This window comes from Cupressus sempervirens, chromosome 1 (genome assembly GCF_028749045.1).
Source record: "Cupressus sempervirens isolate cs-2001-9-10 chromosome 1, ASM2874904v1, whole genome shotgun sequence".
NCBI lineage: Eukaryota > Viridiplantae > Streptophyta > Pinopsida > Cupressales > Cupressaceae > Cupressus > Cupressus sempervirens.
The window spans coordinates 289,336,594-289,355,009 of record NC_143118.1 but is presented as its reverse complement, the minus strand read 5'-3'; positions in this window follow the sequence as shown (position 1 = coordinate 289,355,009).

Below are 18,416 nucleotides of genomic sequence, written 5' to 3'. Positions count from 1 at the left end.
ATCAATAAGGGAGGCTCATAACTATAAAATATAGCAATCATTGGCAAGCAAAAAACAAATATAATCATTATAGCTATGAGCGATAGAGATTTTGTATCGCTATAAGTCATCAACTAGGATGTCACCATGGGTTTGGCATCTTCGTTGATTGAGGGCTAGCATTGGACAAAATTTCAACCAAGTTTGGTCAGGATGTTGTTGTGGGTTTGGCATCCTAGTCAATGCTATGGTCAAAATTTTGACAAAACTTGGTTGAAATTTTGACCAATGGTCTCATTAACAAGGGAGGTCATTTTCAACCAAATGCATCGTCAAAATTCTAACACTGAAAAGAATTGGTCAAAGTTTCAATGAAAAAAATAGCAAAAAAATAGTTTGTTAAAAATTTGACCAACATGAGTCAAAAATTCAACCAATTTTTGTCAAAAAAAGAGTCAAAATGTACTAGTGACAAGAACTAGATGTATGGGGACCAACTTGAGCATATTTCCTTGGTGGCTTTCTATATTATATGACATTCATTGTTGATGCACCTAGAAAAGTATTAATTTATTTCCTTCTACTGAAATCTGATGTATTTGAGGCTTTTAAAAATGGACAAGCCTAGTTGAGAATAAGACTAGTAAAAAAACTATCTTTGATCTAATAATGTTGGTGAGTATTGCAACAAAGAGACTAAGGATTATTGTTCCTCTAATGATATTCATAGGAAGAAAATTGTTCTAAGGACTCAACAAGAAAATAGAGTGACTAAGCACATGAATGAGACAATAATTGAGTGTACAATTAGTATGTGTTACATGATACATTTCCCTTACACATGTGGATATAGATTGTAAACATTATTTTTTTAATTATTAATAGAGATCCCTCTACTATTTTGGGTTGTGGTATTCTAGAGGAAGCATGAATTGGTAAGAAGGTAAGTTATTCTTTTCTCTAAACCTTCAATGGTGAAGCATTTGCACATGTACATTCTAAAAATGCAACCAGTCTAGAATCTAACTAAAAGAGATGTAGATTTTTTGCATATGGCATTGATGAACGTGGCTATAGACTATGAGATTTTGAAAACCATAAATTGTAAGAAGACGGGATGTTATATTAAATAAGAGAGTGTTGTACAAAGATTTTTTGCAACAACATGAGAAAAAAGAAAATGATTATGTAGTGGTGTATGATACTCTAAAAGATGATGTTCCAATGGCTTCGTTGGAAATTTGTTCAGTGCTCCCCACAAGATTCATGAAAAGGGCTTAACTACCTCATGTGTACTATAAGTTGATGGTTGTATAAGGAAATGGTAGATTGGTCTTTTGGTGCAACAACCCCAATCTAACAAGTGGTATTAGAGCTTTGTCATAGGTTTGAATCCTCAGACCCTTGGGTAAGGTGAAGGGGGATATTGTTGGAAACTTTTTTAGCATTCCCTCAAGATTCATGATAAGGGCTTAATTGCATCCTGTGTACCATGAATTGAGTGGTTCTGTCGGGCATTAATAGATCAGTCTTTTGGTGCAATGAAAACCCTACTCTAACAAGCCCCTCGTGTTCCACAACAACAACAATAATAAATACTACAAAATCTAGTAAATGTTAGACAGTTAACAAGGCTAAGTAGACCTCCTATAAGATTTTCTCCCTCTTTATATGTTATTATGTTGGTTAACATTTTGTCCCTCTTTCTAACTTGGCTTTACCTTGACTCTAGATTCCCAAAATGTAAGGAAATAAAAGGATGTTACCAACAATAAGGTCAATTTATGTGTTGGTTAACAGTTTGTCCCTCTTTCTAACTTTGCTTTACCTTGACTCTAGATGCCAAGAATGTAAGGAAACAAAAGGATGTTGCCAACAAATGGGTCAGTCTATGTGTTATATCATTGCCCTTTGAATTATAAGGTACAACTATCTTATATGCAATATATGCAATGAATTATGCTTTTAATATATCATTGGGATGGGGGTATACTCTTAACCTGAGAGTGGAAGAGGATAAACCAGAGTGCTCATAACTACAAACATCCCAAGAAAGAATAGATTTGGGCAACCTATAACACCCAGTGGAATGGATATCACAAGCTACCTTGAAGTTCTTCTAACACCTACTCCTACTTCTAAGTGTAGATTAGTCCTACTGAAATACAATCTAGAGATAGAGCAGAGATGCATATGAAAGATGAAATGGAATCCACCTTGACTAATAACTCTCCACTAAAATGGAATCTAGTAAGATATCACCAACTTCAAATACATTTGTCCTACAATCCCATAGAAACTATTTTGAAATGCAAGGTCAGCTCGATTGAAGGAGACAATAAATAGAACATTAGAAATACTGATCTTAAATGGACCACACAAAACCTAGTTGCAAATATGTATCAAATCCTCCATTTCATACAACCTCTCGATTCTCACTCAGTATCATAAAATTGTCAATCCTTTCTATTGACTTAGAAGATTGCATATATAGGCCCCCTCTTAGGGTTCTTGGCCAATTGCAAATTCATTAGTTACATTAACAGAGCATTTGAATCTCTCAGAAACCCAACAATCATATATTACAATCTAATACAATAGAGAAAGTAAATATAAATGATTAGAAACCTTCAAAATGTTTCAAATTCCTATCTGATTTGTATCAGTCACATTGGTGCCAAATCTTATATTTCATATCTCAACAATTACTATAGCTTTGAATTTCCATCATTGATCTCTTGAAATGAGACAGTTGAGATTGAAATCCCTTTTCATGTATATCTTTACTCATCTTATGTTTTCATTCGACACAATGATGCGATGATTGATTATCATTGTTTTACTGTCTTGACCCATGGTTATCCTTAACCCTATGTTCCTATGTGTTTCTTTTGTGTTTGCTTCTTTGCAACTTTAACCAGGGTTTACCCTTTACTCCCTATGATGATGTGACTATCATTGATCTTAAGGATTAGATGGCTTAGATTCAAGAAACCCTAACTATCTAATTTTCTCTGCAGCATGGACCCACCTATTCTAAATGTTGTGCTCATTTTATCGCTTTGGTTATTCTTTGTACAACACTTTATAGTGACATAGTGACAGCCATCAATCAAGTAATATCTAATGCTCACCATGAAAGCTAAAAATCCTTGTTATTATGCTTGTGATCTCACAATCCTATGATCTAATGATCTAGCAATCTTACGATACCCTGTTTGTGGCATAGTCAAGAGTCTACATTTTCAGCTTCATGATGTTAAGATAACATGCAGCACCTATGATCTGATGATGATACGACCCTGTGATACCCGCATAATATATAGACTTGTATTTTAAAAGCCCCTGATCTTTTGATAGTCATCACTTCTTTTCAAGTTTACAACCATATGACAATATGATCTTACGGCCTCTTCATAGGTTCTTATCTCTTTGATGTTAGCCTTTTGATGATATGATGCATTTGATTATTTATGATTTCATGATATCTTTGAAAACTCTTTATCACTTTATTGGATGAACAAGTACTGCTTCCTTTGATGTCTTAATTTGATTTAACTTTGATTAACTATGATGGTGCAACAAAGGGACTTCATGAACTGGGGACCACTGAGACACGTGTCCACTACTCGCTTTCCCACATTCGGTAAACTTCTTGCATCTATGATCTCACAATGTTGAGATCTGACGATCTTATAATGTTATGATACCCTTTATCTTTGTATGGTTGAGACTCTTTATTTTGGCCTTTAAGATCTTATGATAACTTGAAGCACTTATGATCTGACGATAATGAACACATGGTAGCATCTCAACATAATCCTAAAGGTCTTCGATCTTTCGATAAGCATCTCAACTTACAATCTGACGACGACATGCTCTTACAATTAGGCCTATCATCTTAACTTAAATTTTGAAAGCTCCTGATCGTACAATATCTCCTACAGCTTATAATCTCACGATAATGCAATTTCACAATATCATTGTAGCATCTCATCCTTTTAATTGAAGATTTTCGATCTCTCGACTATCGTAGCTTCTCATCCTTTCCTTTTACTGCTTGCAATCTAATAACCTTGTAGCACCGTATCACTATTTCTTTCCTATTTTGATCTTACAATTACGGCATCATTGGTGTACCCTCATAACCTTTCAAACTCATCTTCTTGATCATTTGACATGTCCTACAACTTGCGATCTTTCGACAATATGATCTTTCAACAATGTGATCTTACAATCAGTCGTGGCATCTCAACTCAAGTTTTCAAGGCTTCTAATCATGTAACTGTTGTGGCATTGTATGTCATCTCTTCACCTTTTCTGACCTCATAACTAGAGCATCAAGGTGTATCATCGTAACTCTTCAATAGCTCCTAATCTTATGACTAGGGCATCACTTGAAAAGAACTGAATGGGACCCAATTTGACAAGTAAGCATTTGACTTTCAACTAGCCAATAGTGTGCTTTTTTTGTCCATTTGACTTTTCTTCAACTCATGTAACTTATTATGATCGCATATGAACCGTCCATGCATTGAATCAACGATGCTCATTTGCTCATCTTCATATTTTGATCTCAGGAGGGTTTTGACTATTTTCTTCAGCATACTCAAGTTTTCAAGGCTTCTAATCATGTGACTGTCATGGCATCGTATGTCATCTCTTCACCTTTTCTGACCTCATAACTAGAGCATCAAGGTGTATCATCGTAACTCTTCAATACCTCCCAATCTTATGACTAGGGCATCACTTGAAAAGAACTGAATGGGACCCAATCTGACAAGTAAGCATTTGACTTTCAACTGGCCAATAGTGTGCTTTTTTTGTCCATTTGACTTTTCTTCAACCCATGTAACTTATTATGATCGCATCTAAACTGTCCATGCATTGAATCAACGATGCTCATTTTCTCATCTTCATATTTTGATCTCAGGAGGGTTTTGACTATTTTCTTCAACATGAATTGCTTTCTCTGTCTACAATGTCTTTCATTAAAACTATAACATAGCATGAATCCTTGTCTTCAACATGATTAGGAATAAAGAAAGATGAATCAATAGAATATATAGACCTTCTTGTCATCAGGAAATGCATAACAAACCCTCCAATACCTAATCACCTAGCCTTGGACTAGTGCATTGCTCATATGATTTCCTACACCAGGTTAGCTCAAAGGAATGATGAGAAGAGAGGCCATCCTATGGGAAATCTAGACTCAGACATGACATCACAATGACTAAACCCTAATCCTAGGAGCTTTGAAATAATATAGGAGACTGGAAACATGGCAACATATTAAAAGATGTTGACAAACCAAAAGGATATGATGAAGTTGTACCTATAGATATAAAGGCTCAATGGATGCTTGCAATGATAGAAGCTATGGACTCCTTGGTGAAATTTTAAACTTAGGCATTATGTAAGTTGTCTGCAGGTAAAAGAGCTTTGTAAAATAAATGAGTCCCTATGCTAAAAGAGGAGGATATAGGTAATAAAAAATTTAAATCCAAGATAGTTGTAAAATGACTTTCATAGAAAAAGGGCATCAATTTTGATGAGATATTTTCTCTACTTTTTAAATTGATTTTTATTCATGACATTTTAAGTATTATGATTGCTAAAGATTTGCATCTGGAACAAATTGATATTAAAATACTAATTTTCTCCATAGTGATTTGGAAGAAGAACTATATATGGATCAAACATAGAGATTTGAGTCCAAGACAAATAAAATTTAGTGTAGAGATTGAAGAAAATTTCATATGTCTTGAAGCAAGAACCTCGATAGTGGTATATTAAATTTGATAGCTTTATGACTGAACATGGCTATAGTCGATGTTGTTTGGGTTATTGTGTTTATTCTCATCTATATTGGATGATGATAATCACATTATCTTATGCTTATATATTTATGATTTGATTATAGTGGGATCTAACATGGATCATATTTAGGAGTTGAAACAACAATCAACACATTCTTTTTCTATGAAGGGTTATAGGGAAGTAAAATAAATCTTTGGTATAAAAAATTGTAGAGATAGGAAGAATAGAAAATTGACTCTATTTCAAGTTGATTATGTTGAGAAGGAGTTGCATAGATTCCATAAGGAGAATGTGAAAGTTGTCAACACACTTTTGCCTATATATTTAAAATTGAATAAGGATATGTGTCCAAAGAAATAAGAGGGAGATAAAATGTCCAATGTCCCTTACGCTTCAATCATAGGTAGTTTAATGCATCCTGTGGTATATACTAGATTAGATATTGCACATGTTGTAAGAGTGATTAGTAGGTATATGAGTCATCCTCGACTTGAACATTGGAATGTAGTCAAATAGATTCTTAGATATTTGAGAGGTACACCCAGCATATTTTTACCTTTTGGGGGCTTTAATACTGATTTACAAGGTTGTGTTGAGTCATATTTGTGAGGGGATTTACATACTAGGAAAAAAACTAAAGGATATGTAATTACTGTTGGTGGGACAATAGTAAATTGGATTTCTTGATTGCAGAAGGTGAATGCTCTATCCATTATAGAGGCAAAGTGTTTATGCTATAGAGGTAGCTAGGAAGATGATTTAGTTGCAATTTTTCAAGAAAGAGTTAGGATAGACTAAAAATTATTTGTTTATAGAAAGACAAAGTTTCATTCATCTTGTAAATAAGTGTGCCTTCATTTGGAAGCCAAACACATATAGTTGAGGTATCATTTCATTTAGTAAGTTTTGGATGATGGACTACTGAAGATGACAAAGATATACACAAATGAAAGATCCAGTGGATATATTTTCATAGGTAATCACAAGGGAGAGAATGAACTCATCTTGAGCTTCTCCAAGACTAATAAAAAATAAAATGAGTAGTAGAGTGTAGTGTGTGATAATCAAGTTGGAGGTTTAGGGGTTGGAACTATGGTTAGGAACTATACTATTGGAAATAGTTGTTTGAGAGTCAAGTTATAGCAATAGGATTAATCAGGAAACAACACATAGAATCGTAGCCCTCCTCACAAGCCATAATCTGTCCCACCATGTTGGTAGGCCCTTTATTCCCTCCCCCTTCGAGGACCCTATATTTCAATGGAAGCCTCTTAAAACAAAAGGGCACCCTACTGGTAAAGCAGTTCAATCAAAGGCTCATTCAACAAAAGGCTTCATTTTGAGTTAGAGGTTCTAACACTACCAAAATTTTGTAGAATGATTTGAACAATGAAACAACCAATCCTAGGATGATGGAGTTAGTTGGGTGTGCATTATTGGTTGGATTTTGGAGTGGCCCAGTCTACATGTAGAGTGGATTTGGAGCTTATTTCAAGTATTAAAAGTTGACTTTGTCGGGAGATTAATGGATCTATCCATTCAAAGGCCCACCCTCACCTTCCAAAGTCAACAAGTTGATCAAGTGCATTGGTTCCAAAACCTATTTTAGATTCAAGCTAATCTGTAGATAAGGAGTGGGGTTGATCGATTGAAGTGAGAACAAAGATAGATAGTGATGAACGCAACAAGTTAGAATTGTGTAGCTACAATTTTAGTCTCCACGTGGGAGGTGATTTGGTGTGGAGCCAAATCATTCCCCAAGTGGGAGATTTTTGGTATTGTGGTGACTAATCAAGAAAGTATTATATGCAAACCATTTATCTTGGGCTTTAAGGCAACACCCTAAAAAAAAATTGGAGTTACCTTGTCAAGTATTTTTGGGTTGACTTGTCAAGCATTTCCCCAAGTTGACTCGTCAATTCCTTTTAGGGTTTACTTATTTACTAACTTTGGTATATTACCTGAAAGGCTATAAATAAGTGACATTGTAATGTAAAATGGATCATACTGTAATTTGTTCTTCATTAGATAAAAGATTTAGGCTCTCTATTTGGTGGAACTAGCCCAAGATTGGATTATATTTGTGGGATTTCAATTCCAAATTTTCTTGTTTCTAGCTCTCCAACCAAACTTGTTAGTCTTAATATGCAATGAAGAAGTTGCATCTTTGAATGAAGTAGTAAGGGAGGAGCAAATCATATCATTATGATAGAGTCAATTTTTTAATGAAGTGACTTAAAATGCCCATAAAAGGTTGGAATTAGACCCTCTTTGGGAATAATTTCCCATACACATCAAAATAGTGCTCCCTCTAAATTAAAAATTTCTTTTTGACATTAGTCAAAATAAAAAATGTAGCAAATATGAAGAAGAAATTGCCGAAAGGGGGAGGCTAGAATTTTAAGGAAAATGACCTATTATGATATTGGTATTAGGATTTAATTGTGTGATTTTTGAATCGAACTCATTGACCCATATTTCATGAGTGGTGGATCATTGAACCCATCTCTCATGAGAATGAATGGAACACTTAGAACTCATTGGATAGGTGATGCTCACAGAGGTGAAGCACTAGGACTTCCCAGAAGGTCACCCATCCAAGTACTACTCCAGCTTGAGCACACTTAAATATGGAGTTTCCTCCATGGTTAAACTCGCTCTACTTGCAACTCCATTTGCAAAACCTTCACCAAGTGTTGTGCCTTATGAACCATTCATTAGAAAGCTTCTTGAGCTCATTCATTAGAAAATGACCTAGTTATAAAAGGAATGCCCAAAAATGGGAGATGACTATTCTTGGGATTTTTTCCCCAAAGTTCACTAAGGCCCCATTTGTTTGTTGGAATAGGAATTGGTTTGGTATTCTCTGTTTGGTGTGCCAAATCAGAATAGGTAATATGGATACATATTGCAATTTTACCCCAAAAACAAGCATATGTCCATTCCAAAAAATAGTTGTTATTGGAATGGCTCATTCCTATTCTCCATAATACTTTTTTAAATTATATAATTATTTGGAGTTCATTGTTCATTTTAGCACTCATTCTGGAAGGCATCATTTTCTCTGTTACGACTCCATTGAAACCACACCTCTGGTAATACTCACATTGCCCTCCACATAAAGAATTCAGCAATGAGATGCATATTCTCTTGAGAGCTGAAATTAACACCTAAAAAACCCTTAAATTTAATAGAGGAAATATGACGTTAGCTAATGGAAATGATTCATCTTCGGTTGTGCAAGCGGCTACATTGTTCAACACCTTTGCTCACAACATAACATTTCCTAGATGTCTCACTATCACAACTGCCTGTAAGATTGTACCTTATTACACAATTATCAGTCTAGGAAATACCTTTTTATATTGTCAAAATGTACTTAAGAATTGCCTATTACAGTCACTTACTTACAACATTGATACTTAAATTACCCTATAAATCAGTTTAACTTAGTGCAGATTGATTTCAATTACTCATGGCACTCACATTTCACAATCAATTCTTCCTACTACTACACATTCAGTGTCACTATAATGGAAGTGGAAGATGTGATGCTTCATTTAGAAGGGGCAAACACATAAGTGGGCAAGCAGTTTTTTTCATTCTTTTGAATTCAGATTAAGCATTTGAAATTAATGCTCTGTAATTATATATGCATGGCCTAGTACTAGTGATTTATTTTTAACAAAATCTATTAATTTAAATTTAAAGGCTCATATAAGGCATTTGGAAAAAAGTGCAGATGTATATTACGTTTTTTCCTTCATTTTATCAATTTTTTCTATTGATAAAGACCAATGTTTTTTCTATTGTTTTGACGAGTCAACTTTTAGGGAGATCTCTCAAAAATTTGATAGGTTGAGATTGACAAAATTTTGTTTGCCTTCAGTGATTATTGAAAACATTAGGGTCTGTTGATATTACTGTCCAATCCAATTTTGTACAACCAAACAAGGAAGTAACATATTCCCAATCAAATACCAACAAACCAAACAAGAATGGGATTGCTCTTTCCCATTCCCATTCCTATTCCAATTTTTCATTCTAATTTTTTATTCCTACGCCGACAAACAAGCAAGCCCTAAATTTCACCCTACAATCTAAAGAAATTCAATGCTACTGATCTAATTCGATACAAATTGGCAAAACAAAGAAATCAAATGGGAGAATTGATAAGGTGTTTTCAGTTAAAAGATCTTTTTTGAGAAAGTGCCCAAAAATCAGGGAACCTGCCCCCCTTTGGGAATTTTTTCCCAATCCATTGTCACTTTCGCCCCTAAAACATATCAGATTCCTATCAACAAAAAATTTCATGGCAAGCTTTGAAGAAATTGATCAAGTGGGGGTAGATTTTGTTAGCGTTTCCAAAGGGGAGGACAAGTTTGATCGTTTTCATTGAAGGCATTTCCAAAGGGGAGGTGGATTTTGCCCTTTCTTGGGAACTTTTTCCCCAACTTTTCTCTATTTCTACCCCAAGAAATAGACCATAGAAAGGGCTTTGGACTAAGGTTTTGTTGAGCTAAAGAAACAAATGCCATCTTTGTATACAAAGTTGGCCTTGATTAGTTGTAAGGGGAATTAAATATAACTGAATTTCGATTGGATAGAAGCTAGATTGGCCCACTAGAGAAGTGTGCTCATTCAACCCTAAATCGTATATAACAAAGGATTTGGGATCATTTCATTCATTTAGATATAAGTTAGGCTCCGCCTTTAATAGTGAATTAAATCCTTAATCAACAGTGAGCCATATCCAAATAAGGCCAGTTATATCATCTCATATTGTCAAGGATTTCATCCTTGTTTAGCAACAAGTTGCATCCTACTATAATATCAAATGCCATTGAAATTTAGCATCAAATTCCCTCGTTAGATTCACTACAACCTCCAGATTTAGCAGCAATTCTAGGCCGTGGGGAGTGAATTTTGAACTAAGAATAGAAGGTGAAGAATATATTCAAAGCTACACATAGGCAACGTCTATACAGCCATGAAAATGCACTTCCATACGAAGGAGAGGACTTAGTCAATTTTTTAAAAAGTTAGAAAAAACAATGTAAAAGAAGTGCATTTTCGTGGCTGTATAGCCACGGGCCTACACATGTGTGACATTAAAAAATTACTTATTTTCAAAGATTTTAAATAGGATTTTGTTTCAGAATCTAACAATAAGTGACATAATTTATATCTTGGTCTATTCGTGTTTAATATGATGGGGTTTCTATTAATGAAATTTTGCATTTTCTTGCATATGAACTTAATGTTGTTTCTTTGTTTTGCAAGATGGATCTAGATTTTGCAAGTTCTAAGCTTGAGATTTCAAGCAAGTGGATAGAAGAAACTTATGTTTGAGAGATTCCAAATAAGAGGGGGGTTCAAATCGATGAATCTAAGCTTGTGCTCCAAGCCTTCAAGTCAATGCAAGAAAGTTTTCTTCAAGCTCAAGGATTTGAGGTGAGAAGGCATGTCCAAACCAAACCATCAAATGTCAAATTCATATTTACCCCAAGATGAAATCCCAAAAGCAAGACAAGTTTGGGCTTCTTTATACTTCACCAATTCAAGGTTCAAGGTAGATCAAGTCTAGTGATTCAAGATGCAACCAAATTCAAATCAAGGCCATGGGAAAAACCTAAGAAGATCTTAAGGATGAGGGAATTCAAGAACAAAAGTCATCACAATCATCCTTAAGAAATTGAGGCAGTTAATCAACATTAGAAAGTCTTTTAAGTATCAATAGAATCTTCTTTTGATCAAAAGGATACTTTCTAACAATCAAGAAAGACATCTTTGCAGTTTTAAAAAACATATTCCACAAGTTGAGACTCAAAACACATATTCTTAATTAGATGTATAGGATAAGGATGAAGAGTTAGAAATTGGGATTCTTCCCCAATCAGAAATTTTTAACTTCAAGTATAGTCACTCATAGCATGTCAAGACTGTTTTCTCATTGGTTGGAAAAAAATCTTCATAATCTTCGTATTGGCCCTTGAATCGGTACCCTAGTGTAATTGGTTGTAAATTTGACAACTCTAATTTGGGTCTGTAGGGAGAAAGTTTGGCCCTTGATCTCGTATCAATCTTGGCCCTTCATTGTAATTGAACATCTGTAGAAGGTCGACCACAAAAAAATATTAAGCTTGGAAAAAGTAAGTCAACTTTGACTATTTACACTTTTGGTCTACAAATCAAGCTTTAATGTGTAATGTTTAAGTCGTTCGTTGAAAGCCAAGGCCTTCTCATTTGTAAGGGGTTAGAAAGTTAAATTCATTAGATTATATAAGCATTAGAGAACAAAAGTAAAATAAGCTAGCTAAAGGAGAGACTTGATCAAATTGTAGTTATAATGCTTTCAAAGTAATGGATAGTTCATTGTTGATTATTTATGGTTAATTACTTAACATTGCTTTAAAGTGTTGCATGGTTTCCTCAATCTTTTAAGTGGATTAGATTTCTTTTCATGTTGAAATGGTTTAGTTAAATGGAATCAATTGTGAATGCTTACTTGCTTAACTTGAACAAATCCAAGTCATTAGCCTCTTCCTAATGGTAAAAGTGTCTTGTGTGTGAGGCCAATGATCAAAAGCACTTAACTTTAATTCATATTAACCTTGAGCTTACATCAATTTGATGCAATTAAAGAGTTGTCAATGTGAAAACTATTTGAAGTAATTCTTCGAAGCTTGCACTAAGAGGGTGGAGTTGCTAATTAAGCTACATCTAGTAGAGTCCAATGTCATGTCCCCAATTTTCGGTGGCAGTCTGATTAATTAATTTGATTAACTTGGTTGTCCAAAATAATGAATATTTTATGAGGACGACTAATTAATCATTTTAATTAAATAAATAAATGATATTAAGTTAATTACTTATAAATTTATCAAATAAATAAATATTAAAAGATAACTTTATATTTAATTAATTTAATAAAGTGACTTGGATTATAAAATATTTAATAAAGTCACTTAAGAGATAAGATCAAAAAATGTTCTAGAAGTCTCTGGAGAAGATGGAGAGAAAAGAATAAATAGGCACCCCGGGGCTCCATTCGAATCAGGTAGTTGTTTTATTTCTCTCTTGTTACCAGATTGTGATTCAATCACAGGTGCATTGTGGAACCTAGGGTTTTTGCAATTGTCATGATTGGCCATTGAGAACGATAACTCTCAATTGGTACGCAATTTTTGAGGATGTGAAATATCATCTGAATTATTGCAGATTGGAAGTGGCATTACAATCATTTCATCAGGGCAGAATTTGTGGCCTGAGGCCAAATTTGGAGGATCATTTCGAGAATTGATATTCGAAGTTTTTGCAAGGTTTGAAGTTCATCATTTTTACCAGAATCTGTTGGCAGAAGAGTAAGGAGATTTCGTCAGCATTCTAGCCAATCCAAGCAAGATCTATAAACACTCACCAATTACTAAACACGTGGGTCAGAGGGTTTGAATTTTTAAAGGAGATTACAAGCAGCAGCAAGCAAGATTCAGACACCTAGGTCGGGCGTCTTTCCTCAAGATATTTTCATCATTAGAGGCCTAGCAGTTATCGCAGGATTATAGATTTGTGGGCGTTTGTTTTGACAACTAGGAATTGATGTCGAAAATACCTCCTTTTCTAGCGGCGGCTTGAAATGTATATAACCCTCGATCTTCATCAACAGTTGACGTGCATCCTGGGAGCAAAGTCGAGGGAGCTAGCGGAAACAATGATTAGATAAGGTTCAGAATACATGTTAAGTTTGTATCATCGCAAGCGGAGGTGTGTGCGATCTATCATATCAGCTTCCTCCTGACGTCCAGTGGATTCAAAGACCAACAGTCCGGGGAGCCCCTCCGTAGGTCGTGATCACATACAGCAGTCGGGAATCAATCCAAGAATCCTTCTTGACAGTGATAAGGTGACCAGGCGGAAAGAGATTCAGGATGGCTCATTGAATAGTTGGAAAGAACTCACGAATTTCGACCAAGTCAGCTCACAGGCCTTAAACGGCAGAGGTCAATATTACCTAACGGATGCTTTGTGGATAATTGCAATACCAGTAATGGGACTGCGTCGACCATAGAAGAACATGGAAATATCCATTTGAAGGGTGAACACATCGGAGCTTTACAATGATCATCATTAGCAAAATAGAACATACCAATTTGATTCTGCCATACTATTAGAACTCAAAGAATCATTTTTCAGGATGCATATGCAGAAGAACCATAAATAACGAGTATTACAACTCCGACTAAGCTTAGCTTCCTAAGGCAGATTGAGAGTCGGAATCACATCCAGTTTGTGAAAGTAGACGGTTTTGGATCAAGCTCTGCATTACCCAATTATCAGGTCCTTTTAGTACTCAGTTGTAATTCTTCAAATTCAGTAATTCTTCTATTTGATTGTTACTATAAACAAGGTTGCTATGATCATATCACTTGCTACTGAATCACTTCCTGAATTCTGTCATTAACTATTGCATAAGGATTGATCTTGTTCATGTCAAGTACTTTGATGAGTAATCACTCTCCAGCATAATTACTTAGTGTTTCAGTTCAGTAGGGACAGAGCTTGATTGCTAATTGTTTGACGAAATGTCAAACCCTTGAAGTTTTAATATTTTGGTGTTTTAGAAGCAATAATCCTGACGGGGTTATTTCAGTGGTATCAGAGCGGTTTTTCTTGCCATCCTGTGGGGTGAGAACCGAATTACACGAGTGATCAGCACTCTACTTCAACCAAGATGGGCAGGTACAGCACAAAGTCTCTAAGGACACAATCTTGGACAAGTAATAGATATAGTATTCAGAGTCGAAATTGTGGAAAGGAGGACTATTCAGGCATTCAGGATGAGCTCAGAAAAATCAGACATAACATGTCTGAACTGTTGGTTAAGCACCACCGTATGATTGACAGGCTGTCCGACCCAGCTAAGGTGAATAAATCAACTGGATTTCGTTTTGTCAAATCTTCTCACAAAGCGTTGACTGATACAATGAGAGATGTTACTAGGAACCTTAATGAGGAATTCGAGAAACAAGTGTGCAGCCGGTCAGAGGTTTCAGTTCGGTCACAGGAAGAAGTGGTGAAGGATATTACGCTGATAGATAGTAACTGTCAACTTGATACTTCAATTGAGACAGTTGTATACAGGTTTCCCAAGGGTGATACTCAAGGTGGTTTGGTTCCGACAGTCAATGATTACAGTGAAGTGAGTTCAGATGATGATAAGGATGTTGATGATGAGATACCAGGTAGAGATGAGCAAACACTGAGTATTCATGATTTTGCTGAGAGAGAGTACCAGGCTCAGTTAGATGCTTCGTCACATGAGGATGAGAATGGTAGTACTTCACATGATTTGTCTAGCCAGCTGAACGTAAGCAAAGATAGTATTGTGGCTTCTTTATCTCATCATGATAGGATGCGGGAGATGTTAGAAGAGCACATCCAGATGATTCAGTTACAAGGAAGACATAAGGGAGTTCAGGCAAATTCTTCTTGCTGTGACTTACATGCAATTGGTGAAGGAATGGGAACGACGAAGTTGAGCTATTTACATCTTCTATCAGATCGTGACCATCTTCTAAGCCTTGCCAAAGACTATTCAGATGCCTTGAGGAGGAAGGAGGAGGAAGTTGTCAAGCTTTCTTGCGAGCTTGAGGACACTCAAGCAACTTTGGCATTACTGGACTGGGAGAAACATGGGAGTGAGCATGGCATGGAGCTAAGCTTAGTTTCATCTGGCACGTCTGACACTCAGTTTTCTGCAGTAGGCTGTTCATATGTGGTTCCTGATAATGATACGAGTTCGTCTTGCATTCACATCCAGGATACAAGGACGATGTCAAACAAATATGAGGAGTTGGTGTTGGTCACATTACTCAGGTAAGGAGTTTTCTTAAGTTACCGGCTGTCCCTTGTTCACAGATATGGACTCGAGAATGTTTCAGCAGCATTTGGGATTCAGTTAACTGGAGATCTTTAACACTTAATAGTAGCAATGTTTGTTTGAGTGCTATCATGGATTTGATTAGCAGAATACATGGCGTTGTCTTTCCTTGTGCCAGCAGCTTGTCCGATGTTGGTTTTTATACACCGGTATTGAGTCTGGTTTATATATGCAGACGACCGTTCTTGCTAGAAGGTGTTGAAGATTTTTCGTATTTGGAAGCATGCACAGATGAGTCCCAGGATCGTTTTGGCCTTGATGACATCCGGGAGAAAGAAGTGAACAATTTTGAAGATTCAGCTTCCTTGACAAATTCTTTGGGTACAGGGGAGTCAGACAGCAGTACTCCAGATTTTGACACTCCGGATGAGGATATGAGTTTTAGAGATGATTCGTGAGATATGAATGATAATATTCTAGAACCCAGTGACCTTGAAGATACTCCTTTAGACAATGTGACAGAGAAGGTTTGTGGAAGACAGTTTAGCCAGAGCCATCATGTGATTAGCTAGTTGAAAGTTAGTGAGCGAGACATTGGTATCGCTTGTGAGCATTTTGATACTGCTCGTCAGTTGTTGGCTGTTACTGGTTGGGGTACTTCAATGATAGATGAGTCCAGCGGTGGTTATTTTTCTTTGGCAGAGATTCATGCCTTGAGTGAAGCTGTCCGGATTTTGAAGCAGGATTATTTACGATTGGTAGCCGACCATGATCACTTGGTTGAATGGGGAAGTACAGCTTATGAGGCAATCTTGGATCGTGAAGAAGAGGTGAGAAAGTTTTCCCAGGAGCTCATAGTAACTACTGAGGCGTTAGAGGACACACAGCGGGATCTACAGAAGTCGCAGTTTCAGTTGAAGGAGGTGACCGTGGAGTTGGAGCATTTGCGGTCAAAACCAGCTCCAGACCCAGTTCATTTGACTATTGAGGTGGATGATGGTAAGTACACTTCCGCAGTTGCTACTAAGGAGCATATTGTTGAGGCTGACACACATGTCCAGGATTTGGAAGTCGCTGGTCTTAATGAGTTTGTGACACCAATAGAGTCAAGTCTCCAGATTGATTCTTCTCAGATAGTTGATAGTGTGGCACAGTTGAGTATGCCACCCTTACAGGAGGACCAGTTGTGGTGTAAAGGGGAGTATGTTAATGTTTCCTCATATAATTTTTACTGCACTGAACCGTTCATGGAGTATTTGCTGGATAGTGCATGTGTTCATTTGGACTCGCATAAAGTGACAGAAGGTGTTCTCATCCAAGATACTAGTATTATTTGCAGATTGGTTGAGAAGATTATAGGAGTCCTTTCTACTATGCTACCTCACAGGGATCTCGAGGAGGGGTTTGTTGAGCAGAATGCACGGGATCCTATCCAGCCTACAGTCACTCGGAGTCAAAAATTGGAGCCATCTGTTGATTCCCAATTCAGTGATGATGAGCCGACAGCAGAGTTTGGAGGTTCTTATCGGCGTTATGCGGTAAGGTACGCTCATCTTTTTTCTTTTAACACAGAGATAGAAGATTTTATTTCACGCAGATGTAGATTGGCTCCAGTTTCTTACCATCCATTAGGGGATAGATTGGCACCATCTTTTGAAAATAAAATTGGTAGTAGCAAGTTACTCAGCCTGCAGCTTCGACCCACCCGGAGCATTTTTTCAGAGATTGGATTTGATGGCAGTAATTCAGGTACCTATGGCTATTGTTATATCTACAGTGCAATTGGGTGCAGGTGTCATTTTGACGGGGGCTTGAGTTTTGATAGAGTTGATGTTTCAGTTGGCTTGAGTTCCGCAGAATGGTTTCTTCTACCGACATCTACCGTTGGTTTTCAAATGATTTCATCAAAATTGTCAGTTGTTTGGGAATTGAGTACAGTTTTTCAACTGTTGGTAATAATGTTTTCTCCACGAGAGTATGGTGCGGATTGGGATGATACACAGATTTACATTTGGGATCCAGCCAGACTGATTGGTTCATGGTTCAGCCGTTGCTTGGGGACAAGCAATTTCAGGAAGGGCGGACTGTCATGTCCCCAATTTTCGGTGGCAGTCTGATTAATTAATTTGATTAACTTGGTTGTCCAAAATAATGAATATTTTATGAGGACGACTAATTAATCATTTTAATTAAATAAATAAATGATATTAAGTTAATTACTTATAAAGTTATCAAATAAATAAATATTAAAAGATAACTTTATATTTAATTAATTTAATAAAGTGACTTGGATTATAAAATATTTAATAAAGTCACTTAAGAGATAAGATCAAAAAATGTTCTAGAAGTCTCTGGAGAAGATGGAGAGAAAAGAATAAATAGGCACCCCGGGGCTCCATTCGAATCAGGCAGTTGTTTTATTTCTCTCTTGTTACCAGATTGTGATTCAATCACAGGTGCATTGTGGAACCTAAGGTTTCTGCAATTGTCACAATTGGCCATTGAGAACCATAACTCTCAATTGGTACGCAATTTTTGAGGATGTGAAATATCATCTGAATTATTGCAGATTGGAAGTGGCATTACAGTCATTTCATCAGGGCAGAATTTGTGGCTTGAGGCCAAATTTGGAGGATCATTTCGAGAATTGATATTCAAAGTTTTTGCAAGGTTTGAAGTTCATCATTTTTACCAGAATCTGTTGGCAGAAGAGTAAGGAGATTTCGTCAGCATT